Below are 11,096 nucleotides of genomic sequence, written 5' to 3'. Positions count from 1 at the left end.
GACAATGTGGTTGATGGAAGGTAGGACACTTATGTGCTCACCTAGTACAGTACCTAAGAACATAAGAAATGGCTTCGCCGGATCAGACTCTAGGTCCATCCAGTCCGGCGACCCGCACCCGCGGAGGCCAAGCCAGGTGTTCCCTGCTGAGAAACCTTGTTTACTCGTATCCCCCAATGTGATTTGCAAGAAGGTGTGCGTCCAACTTGTTCTTGAATCCTAGAATGCTGGTCTCCATCACGACCTCCTCAGGGAGAGCGTTCCAAGCGTCCACCACTCGTTGTGCGAAACAGAACTTCCTAATATTTGTCCTGGGCCTGGTGCCCCTCAGTTTCAGTCCATGACCTCTTGTCCGAGTCACATTTGACAATGTGAATAACGATGTTTCTTGCTCTATTTTGTCAAATCCTTTTAGTATTTTAAAAGACTCTATCATGTCTCCTCGCAGTCTTCTCTTCTCGAGGCTTTTTCTTTCGTTTAGAATGGTAACTCAGTAGTTCTGTCATTTTGGCAGTTCTTTAGTGGTGAGTTTGTGTTAAGAGACTGATAGAGTTACCTCCACTCCTCATTTCTTGAATTTATTGGTTAACATAAGAACATCCATACTGGGTTAGACCAATGGTCTATCTAGCCCTGTATCCCGTCTTCTTGGTGGCCAATCCAGGTCACAAGTACCTGGCAAAAACCCAAATTTTACAACATGTACATTAAGGGCTTCTTTTACGAAGGCACTTTAGCGGTTTAATGCGCGTAATACCGCGCACTAAGCCGCCAGACACGCTAGCCGCTACCACCTCCTTTTAAGCAGGTGGTAGTTTTTCGGCTAGCGTGGGGGTTAGCGTGTGATGAAAAGTCATGTGCGTTAAACCCGCTAATGCGCCTTCGTAAAAGGAGCACTAAATATCCTTTATTAATCTAATAAATATTAGCAGATATCAGATTTTTTTTATAGTGTTTTTGTCATCTATCGTTATGGAATTCAGCAAATCTTGGGAGAGGCACAGAAGATCTCCAGTTACCGGACTGGGAAGGAAAAGCTGGAGATGGGTTGTGACTGCTGGCTCTGGACCATTCAGTTCCTATTGGATTGCATTGCATTTGCTGCATCAGGACTCACTACCATGGCTTTGTAAAAGGGGCCCTTACCAGAGAATGACACGGGGCAAATTTGTCCCCATCCCCGCAGGAACTCAATTTTTCCAATCCATCCCCACGGGTTTTGTCACTGTCCCTGCCCCATTCCTATAAGCTCTGCCTTAACCGCACAAGCCTCGAACACTTATGATATTAAAGAGTTTGAGGCTTGTGCAGATGAGGATGGAGCTTGCAGGAATGGGGCAGGGACAGGAAAAGAACTTGTGGGGATAGGACAGGAAAATGAGTTCATGCAGGGACGGGGAAAAATTTGTCCCCATGTCATTCTCTAGCCCTTAGTTCAGGATACCTGAGAGAATTCCACAGTTAGCCTTTTCAAGCTGAGGTAAGCATACACTAGCACTTACTGCAGCTTAGTGAAAAGACCCATCTGGCAGTGGCATAGTAAGAGGGCATGGTCTTACTAAGGGTGCAGCGGCACCCCTCTTCCTTTCCCCTCCCCCCCCCACCCACTTGCTCGCCTACCTGCTCACTCCCCGCTTCTCTCCTTGCCACTCACGCCCCTTGCCTTCCCCGTACCTTTTTGGTGCTCTCTCTGATGTCACTTCTGGGACCCACGGCTAGGAAGTGGCATCAGAGGGAGCCGACACTTACATGGGCAGCATGCTGTTCATGCCAGAGAAGTTTAAAAAGTGCGGGAAAGGGAAGGGGGGTGCACATGTGGCAGGGGGCGGGGGAGGGGCACCGCTCACCCTTACTACGCCAGTGCCATCTGGACTTAAATTATGGCAGACAGTTTTGGCGTCCCTTTAAAAAAAAAAAAAATTTCCGCAACATATATTTAGAGGGAGGCATTCAAAGTGTAATCACCAAAGAAAGATCGGCAGCCCAATGCTCAGAATTCCCCAGATAATCAGTTAGATAGACTGAGGATTAGCCGCAGTCTTGAGGCACATTTCTTTATTTAAAACAAGGTCAAAGCATCTGTACAAACAATCTTTAATGAGATACACAAATTCAGCTTGTAATCTGTCTAATTTGAATTTATTATCCTGAAACAGACATATTCAGATGAGAACATCAAAGGAAGCAGACACTTTCATAATTAATCCTGCATGTAATAATTATGACCTGGTTCTGGGGACTATAGGGTTGAGTGGGGGAGGAAAAGAGAAGAAATCTTTCTTAAAGAGGGCATGGCATGGCTGCTCATCTAATACATTAGTAACTTTTGTTAAGGTCTCTACATATTTAGGACAAAACGCCTGAAATGGTCGAGATATATCCAAAGCAGAAAGTTAGAAATTTGGTACAATGCAAGTACTAGGGAAAGAGTTAGCAGCAAATTTGAGATCATGTTCCACTTACCCTGGTTTAGGAGTTAGGTTCATTTCTATCAGGGCAGAATGGTGTGGCATTTGTATTAGTCCACTGTGTGAGATAACATTGTACCTGATAGAAAGTTAGAACATGAACAGTGGGGGAGATGTTCATTTTTCCAAGAGTTGATCTCTATCAGTCTGGACATATTTTAAGATGAGGAGGAGGTGGGGAGCTCTTATCGCCTAATTTTTGTGGGTAGATTGAACACCTGTGTCTTTCCTGATTGCTTCTATTACCTCATCTAATGTAATTTATTGCACTGAATTGAAAGGCAGGTAGAATGTACATTCAGCCTGAGGACAAACAATAAGGTTGAAGGGTCAGAATAGCCATGGATGATCCATTTTAAATCTTGCTAACAGGTTGGATATGAGCCCTTAAATTCTTTTGACTTATTTACAGTTAAACAATGAGGTTTTAAATCATAGTTTGGAGCAGAAATCAGGCATAAAAAACCACTACAGGGTGCCAGAACAGGTAAAAAAATCCAGGAAATTACAGAGAAGACCAAAGAACTGCTAAAAGTTTCAAATTGTTTTGAATTGCTCATTTCATAGTATTTGTACAAGCTGACTGCTATGCAGGAGGTAAGTTGCTAAATGATAGGAAAGGAAATGCCTTATAAAAACAGGGGGGCTCCTTACGAAGCCACATTAGCGGTTTGACGTGCGTAATAGCGCGCGCTAAACTGCCGGCCAGCGCTAGATGCTAACGCCAGCATTGAGCTGGCGTTAGTTCTAGCCGCGTAGCGTGAGTTTAGCATGCGCTAAAAAACTGCGTAAGCTAAAACTGCTAACGCGGCTTCATAAAAGGAGCCCAGAGACTCTGACCGCAGATAAGGACCATCAGTCTCTGCCCAATTTACTTCCCTGTCCAGACCGCAACACATTTCCAGCTTTTCTTTCCCAGTCTGGCAACTAGAAATCCTTTGTGCTTCTCCCAAGATTTTCTGAATTCTCTTATAATGATAAATTACATAAGTTAAAAAAAAAATTCTGATTTCTAGAAATATTTATTAGATTAATAAAGGACATTTAATGCATATATTAAGAAAAACATTTTCTCTTATGATTAAAATGAAGTAGCACTTTAGAAAAGATAAAAAGCCTATTACAGAAAATATTTCACTATGTCCTATATGATTATTACAAATGTAAATCTTCCTGGTAATATTAATAAATTATTATGCACTGGGTGACTACTAACCTATTTTTATGCCTCGCAAATGGGTTTATCTTAATTTCCCCTTAATGATAGGCAAGATATAAGACGCCACAAACAAATCACTAATAGTAATGTCCTATACTTGGCTCACTTTTATTGCATTTTGATTTCTAGAGTGGCACACAGTGGTTAAAGCTACAGCCTTAAATCCACACTGCTCCTTGCGACCCTGGGCAAGTCACTTAATCCCCACCATTGCCCCATGTAAATTAGATAGATTGTGAGCCCACCTGGAGAGACAGGGAAAAATGCTTGAGTACCTGAATAAATGAATGTAAAACCATTCTAAGCTCCCTGGGGAGAATGGTATAGAAAACTGAACAAATAATTAAAATGATTCTTTTCCATGTGACTGAGGATCATAAAATATGTGTGGAGGAAGTGTTGCACTATGAAGGTGTGACTTAACAAGCATTGGCATGAAGCAGTATTGCTTTCATTCTAATTTATATATGTTTAGTGGGATGTTTAGTAATCTTAAAAATTCCAGTTTATGTTTTTTAACATTTTATTGAAGGAATCAAGTAAATATACAATAATATTATACAAAGAAATATTCATTACAAGTAATTTCACAATTCTGATATTTCCATACATATTTCATTCTTCCACAACTACCAGTTTACACAGCTTCAGACTTTCCTTTTTTTTCTGTTGCAATTTTACAATGTAATGGTACACTTTAAAATATAATTTCATGCTCTGCTCCTTGTGACCTTGGGCAAGTCACTTAATCCCCCGTTGCCTCCAGAACAAAATACAAATATATATAAACCGCTTTGAATGTGCAACCTCAAAAATGCAGTATACAAGTCCCATTCCCCTTTCCCTGCCTTTGGGGAATAGAAGTGGTCTGCTGAGTTTTGTTTGTGTTCCAGTGATAGATGATGTCTTATGAGACAGTTCCCTGTGGGACTCAGGGTGCTACAACACTTTTATTTCTTCATTAGTTTTGTGGATTGGAGCGCAGAGCAAAAGCCCACTTAAAGATTCAATCCACATCTGCAATGTTTTGACATCTGGCAAGAACAGGCACAGGGGTGGTGGTACTTTAAGAATATAAGGATAGCCTTACTGGGTCAGACTAATGGGCCATCTAGCCCAGCTTCCCGTCTTTGTGGAGGCCAATCCAAGTCAAAAGTACCTGGCAAAAACCCAAATAGTAGCAGCATTTATTGGACTTTCCCTCCAGCAAATATGTAGAACAGAAGGCAATCCCAGCCTTTTATCACATTTGTTTTATTTTTAAAAAGGGTACACATATGCTTGAAGCTTAATAGGAATTCATCAGGATGAAGCTGAGTATCTAAGTTTAAGTTTATTAACATTTGATTTACTGCTTATAAAAATATCTAAGCGGTGCATGTATATAAGCTCATATAATAAATGGTAATCACAAGAGACAAGACAAATTGATACATATAGGGGGGGAAAGGATTGATAGAGAAGTACAATATTTAAAAGGAAAGAGAGGCAACAAAAGGAGGCACAAGTGGGAGGGGATTAAAATCTTGTCCTTGTCTTCCAGATTGCCTCGAAGTGGCCAATCGCTGAACTCTCTCCTTGGACTTGTCCTCTGTCTCCAGGAGTTATGAAGTACAACTGACAGAGCTCTGGGTCCAACCCCCCGAGCGATCGCGCTCTTCACTGGCAGGAGGGATGCCCAATTCCTCCTGCCGGACAACCCCTCTGAACCCCTGTCGGACTGCACAGCCCACCCCCCAGACCCCCCATTCCCAACTGTGTAGCCAATGTAAGTCATACAACATAAGCATAACATGTTCAAATTTAGAGCTATGCAAATTTAGAGCTATGCATAATCACATGAGCTGCGGCATTCTGCGTGCATTTAGGTAAGCCTAAACAGAGAGAATTATAGAACACTCCTACCTCCATGTTCGTGGGGGTTAGGGGCAGATAACTTTTGGGCCGACTCTGACCCACCCCCGCCTCCCTCCTGCATCCCGTACCTTACCTGGTGGTCTAGTGGTAACGCGGGGCAGGGGCGATCTGTTTTTCAAGGATATTTGCTATAAATATTCATGGCAGGCACTGAGCCTAAAAGAGCGGTGGTCAGGGCAGGATTAACCAATAGGCCAAGTAGACACGTGCCTAGGGCCCGAAATGGTCAGGGGGCCCGATGAAGGAGGGTTTCAACATTGTTTTTTCCAAACGGCGATGGGCCCCTCCAGCATCAAGCGGCAACACGGGCCCCACCCCAATCGGCAACGCGCCCCCCCCCCCCCTCGACAGAAAGTAAGACAAGCAAGCAACACAGGTAAGAAAGGCAATGGGAATTGTAATTGTGCAAGTGGTGCTGCTTGCTCAAAGCTTCCCTCTGACACAGTTTCCTGTTTCCACCTGGGCGCATGGTGGGGCGGGCGGGGCAGGGGGCCCAGTGTACTTGTGTGCCTAGGGGCCCTCGACAAATTAATCCTGTCCCAGCAGTGGTCTTAAACATACTGTATATATTTCTGGTATCTGGAGAACAAGACTTAGGGCTCCTTTTACGAAGGTGCGCTAGAGTTTTAGCGCTTGCACACGATTAGTGTGCGCTTGCTGAAAAACTACCGCCTGCTAGCGCATGTGGCATTTTAGCGTGCGTTAAAACCACTAGCACACTGATCAACTTCCGACCACTTAGCGACCCCTTTACGACCCGATTTCCCTCCGACCCGATTCACTAACTTTTGTCCCGATCATCCTCCGATCCGCGCATGCAAATGAGGGGGAATGGCATTCAAATGTAGGCAGGAAGCGATTTACTAAAATAAAAAAGCAACACCGACTGGGCAGGCCGATCCAAAAATAAGCAACTGCTGAGGACCAGTCGCTGAGGTCCTTTTTGACTGCCCTGTCTTCTGCTGCCCTGCTCTCTGCCCTGCTTCTCTGCTCTCAGCCCCGATCTCTTGCCTGCCCTGAATCTCCTGCTCTGGCTCCAAATCTCTCCTGCTGCCCCGACTCTCCTGCCCTTCCCTGCAGTGCAAGCCCATGTTTTTAACCCACGGGCTTAAAGCAGGGTAAAACCATGGGCTCGCACAAAAGTTTAAAACAGTTTTTTTTAAAAATTCTCTGCCGGGCTCAGTTGGTCTACATGCGTTGGGATCGCTATTGAGCGATCCGGACAGGCGGTTGGGGGCGTGATTCCGATCGCCCTCATTTTAATCATCTATCTGGACGTCCATGCTATTTATTGTTTGTCCACACTGACAAGTTGTATGTTTATTTATACCACATTTTCAAGCATAATTTCTTCCAAGTCTGAAACACCCAGAACAGACTATTTGGACGTGGGAGGGGCCAAAGTTGTAATCGACTGGCTACCCAAACATGGCAACAGAGTAATGGGGCACTGATAAACATCTCATCAGAAACATAGTAACATAGTCAATGACGGTAGATAAAGACCCGAATGGTCCATCCAGTCTGCCCAACCTGAACTCCCTTATAGGTTATGGTGAGGCCCCCAAAACCTATTATACCCACCTGTCTACCATCCCAATAGCCCTTATGGCTGCAGGTGGTACCTATATAGCAGTAGAGGAGGGTTTGAGGGGGTTTTGGTGGGTGCACCATAAATGTAGTGGTTAGAGTGGCTTATGGGCCTGGGGGCCTCCTCTCTATGGTTTACTAGCCCACCCCCCCAGGCTATTTAAGACACCTGTGTGCAGCTCTACTAGGCTTTCCTATACCAGGTACTGATGTTCTGGAGACAGGTATGTACTTTTTTATTCTAATCTTTGGGGGGGGGAGGGGGAGGAGGTCAGTGATCACTGGGGGAATATGTGTGGGTCTTTACTATGTCTCTGCAGTGGTTATCTGGTCACTTTGGAAACCTTTTTGGCACTTCTGCCTGTTTTTACATCGTCTAATACACAAAGTTTAAGTTTTGTCCAGGATGTCTAGTAAAACATTTGAGTATCCCTGCAGAATGACTAAGTCTAGGTTGGCCTCCATACCACCCATATACTGCCCTAACCATTCCTCCAGATACACCCCTTGTAGCTCTGGGGACACAGCAGCATTCAAAGGCCTAAAAAAAGTATTTGGATAAGTCCAGAAAGTCAGTTTGATTATCGGCACTTGGATGACCTGTCTTTTAGGTTATCTAAGTGCCGACTTGGGCAGGTTTTTAGATGTGTTCAAGTTTTGATTATCAGCCCCATATGCCTTAGTCTCATTCACTTAAATTAATATTTGTTTTCTATCTATGTTTACTTTAACATATGAGAAAAAGAAATCCATAACTCAATCACTTATTAGACTGTAATAGTACTAATTATCCCAATGTTCATGAAACGGGAGAGGGGGGAGTAAATGGTTCACCATCCTCTAGAACAGGTCATGTATCCCACCTATCTGATAAGCTTAGAATAGGTGGGTTTTGCAACTCTTTAAAGGTTGAATGCCTCCCAGGGCTTTCTAATAACACTGTTAAAACCATTTACATGCAGGGGGATTTCCTAATCTAGTGCTCATTGCCCCATCTCTAGTCCAATAAATCTTGTTCTCCAGATAACAAAAATATATATGTTAAGAAGGCTCTTGGGCTCCAGAGCATGTCATGAATATTTATAGCAAATATCCTGAACAACAGACCTGCATTGGGGTTTCCAGGACAAGATTTGGGAGCCACTGATTGGCATTAAAAGGTGTCACTGATCCAGTTTGCTACTGGTTCTGTGCACAGTGGGGGGTACTTTCATTCCACCCCTTAGCAGCTAGATGTGAAATGTTCTCTCAGCTGCTGATACCCACTGAGGAGCCAGGACCAATCCAAACTGAATCTGTGACAAGGGGAATGTGTGCTTAGCTGGTAAGTTTTTACAAGTTAAAAGACATGGCCCATGAATATCCCATCTGTGGGGTAACACCAGCAAACTGGCAGGTTTCTGTGAAACTGGTCATTGACACATTCAAGTATCTCTCTGACTGCAGCACTTCCAGCTTTGCCCTGATCTCTTTGCTTATGCAAACATATCCCCCCCTTCTTTCCTACACTTTGAAATGTTCCATCCATACCCTTCTGAGTTTTCATGGCACTGAATTGGTGTAGCCTGACTTTAGTTCTCAGAAGAGGCGGTCAGAAAATACCGTGAATGACTGAGTTCACGAATTGCGCACCGCAAATTCGTGGGGGTATACTGTACAGTGGTGTGAAAAAGTTTTAACCCCGCCCCCCATTCTGATTTCCTCTATTATTGCAATATGTTACACTGCACTAGAACCATCAAATAATTTACCTAGCAATGTTTTTGGTAAGTTACCAAAGAGCCACCAGGCTTCAGCTCGACTAGCCTTTAGTTTGCTGATTACCAAACATGCCTCCCCCACACACCCACATCCTTTACAAAACCATAGCGCGGTTTATAGCGTTGGCCGCTGCGGTAACAGCTCCGACGCTCATATTATGCTAAAAACTGTGCTATAGTTTTGTAAGAGGGGGGGGATGGTTAAAGCAGCCTTAACCCTCCATTGCCTCAAATAAGAACATAAGAATTGCCGCTGTTGGGTCAGTCCGCTCACGCTCTCCAGGGACATGAGAAATTCCTACTGTACCTGAATGTAACTTGCCATGAGCCATTATCGAGAAAGATATGATCGAAATCAAAATCCAAAACCAGGTATAGTGTGAACTTAAGTAATACAAAACCCTACAAATGTCACTCAGGACCTACAGAGCAATTCTCAAGTTTCAAGTTTTTCAAGCTTTTATTATTTCTTGATACCCTGCAAATCACAGAGGGGATCTTACTTTTACTAAAAAAAAAAAATAATAATAATAATAATAATAATTTAAAAAATTTAAATTGAATCAGGTTGGGCAGACTGGATGGACCATTTGGGTCTTTATAAGAACATAAAAATTTACCTCCACTGGGTCAGACCAAGGGTCCATCGAGCCCAGCGGTCCGCTCCCGCGGCGGCCCATCAGGTCCTTGACCTGTAGAGTGATCTTTTGTCTGACCCGTTGATTCCTACTACCTTATATCCTGAAAAACCTCTTTTTTTCCCTTTTATCTATGCCATCATCTACTATGTTACTAAGGCGCACTAGCCAATTTAGCGCACGCTAAATGCTAACACGTCCACAGAATTTAGCACACGCTAAATCGGCTAGCTCGCCTTAGTAAAAGACCAGAGTAACTAAGTGGCTTACAATTAAATTAGTATTAATGTACAATAAAATTAATTCCATTTAACAAAAATGCCATAAGAGCAGTAACTCTCCAGTGTTGAAACACCTACACTGTTATGTTTTGTATTGAATACAAAATTTTGGCAGTTATTTATACATCATGTGACAGCTAAAAAAACAGCATGGTTTCTAATGCAGGTTCTAAGGAAGTATTTACCAAATCGTTTCTTGTGCTCACAATCAACAATGAACTTATTGCTTGATCATACGAAGGAAGTCATCATGCCGCTGTATCGTGCAATGGTGCGCCCGCACCTGGAGTACTGTGTTCAATATTGGTCGCCGTACCTCAAGAAGGACATGGCGATACTCGAGGGAGTGCAGAGGAGGGCGACTAAACTGATAAAAGGTATGGAAAATTTTTCATATGCTGACAGGTTAAAAATGCTGGGACTGTTCTCCCTGGAGAAGAGAAGACTTAGAGGGGACATGATAGAAACCTTCAAAATCCTTAAGGGCATAGAGAAAGTGAATAAGGACAGATTTTTCAAACTGTGGGGAGCCACAAGCACTAGGGGTCACTCGGAGAAATTGAAAGGGGACAGGTTTAGAACAAATGCTAGGAAGTTCTTTTTTACCCAGAGGGTGGTGGACACATGGAACGCGCTTCCGAAGAATGTGATAGGCCAGAACTCTGTACAGGGGTTCAAGGAAGGTTTGGATAGGTTCCTGGAGGATAAGGGGATAGAGGGATACAGATAGAACTTGAGGTAGGCTATAGAAGTGGTCAGAAACCACTTCACAGGTCGCAGACCTGATGGGCCGCCACGGGAGCGGACTGCTGGGCGAGATGGACCTCGGTCTGACCCAGTGGAGGCAACTTCTTATGTTCTTATGTTCTTATACACATGAGGCACACTATAAAAAAAACCATGGATGGCAGCAATTTCTGTGGCTGGTCCTCGGTTATGGAATGCTTTGAAAACACATTTATTTGTTAGAGCATTCCTTTAGATACAGCAGGGGTAGGCAATTCTGGTCCTCGAGAGTCGGAGCCAGGTCAGGTTTTCAGGATATCCACAATAAATATGCATGAGACAGATTTGCATCTCAAGGAGGCAGTGCATGCAAATCCATCTCATACATATTCATTGTGGATATCCTGAAAACCTGACCTGGCTCTGGCTCTCGAGGACCGGAATTGCCTACCCCTGGACTACAGGATGTTTATTTTTTATTTTTCCGCTAAGTCTGA

The sequence above is a fragment of the Geotrypetes seraphini genome, chromosome 6 (genome assembly GCF_902459505.1).
Source record: "Geotrypetes seraphini chromosome 6, aGeoSer1.1, whole genome shotgun sequence".
NCBI lineage: Eukaryota > Metazoa > Chordata > Amphibia > Gymnophiona > Dermophiidae > Geotrypetes > Geotrypetes seraphini.
Note: the sequence above shows the minus strand (reverse complement) of the source record.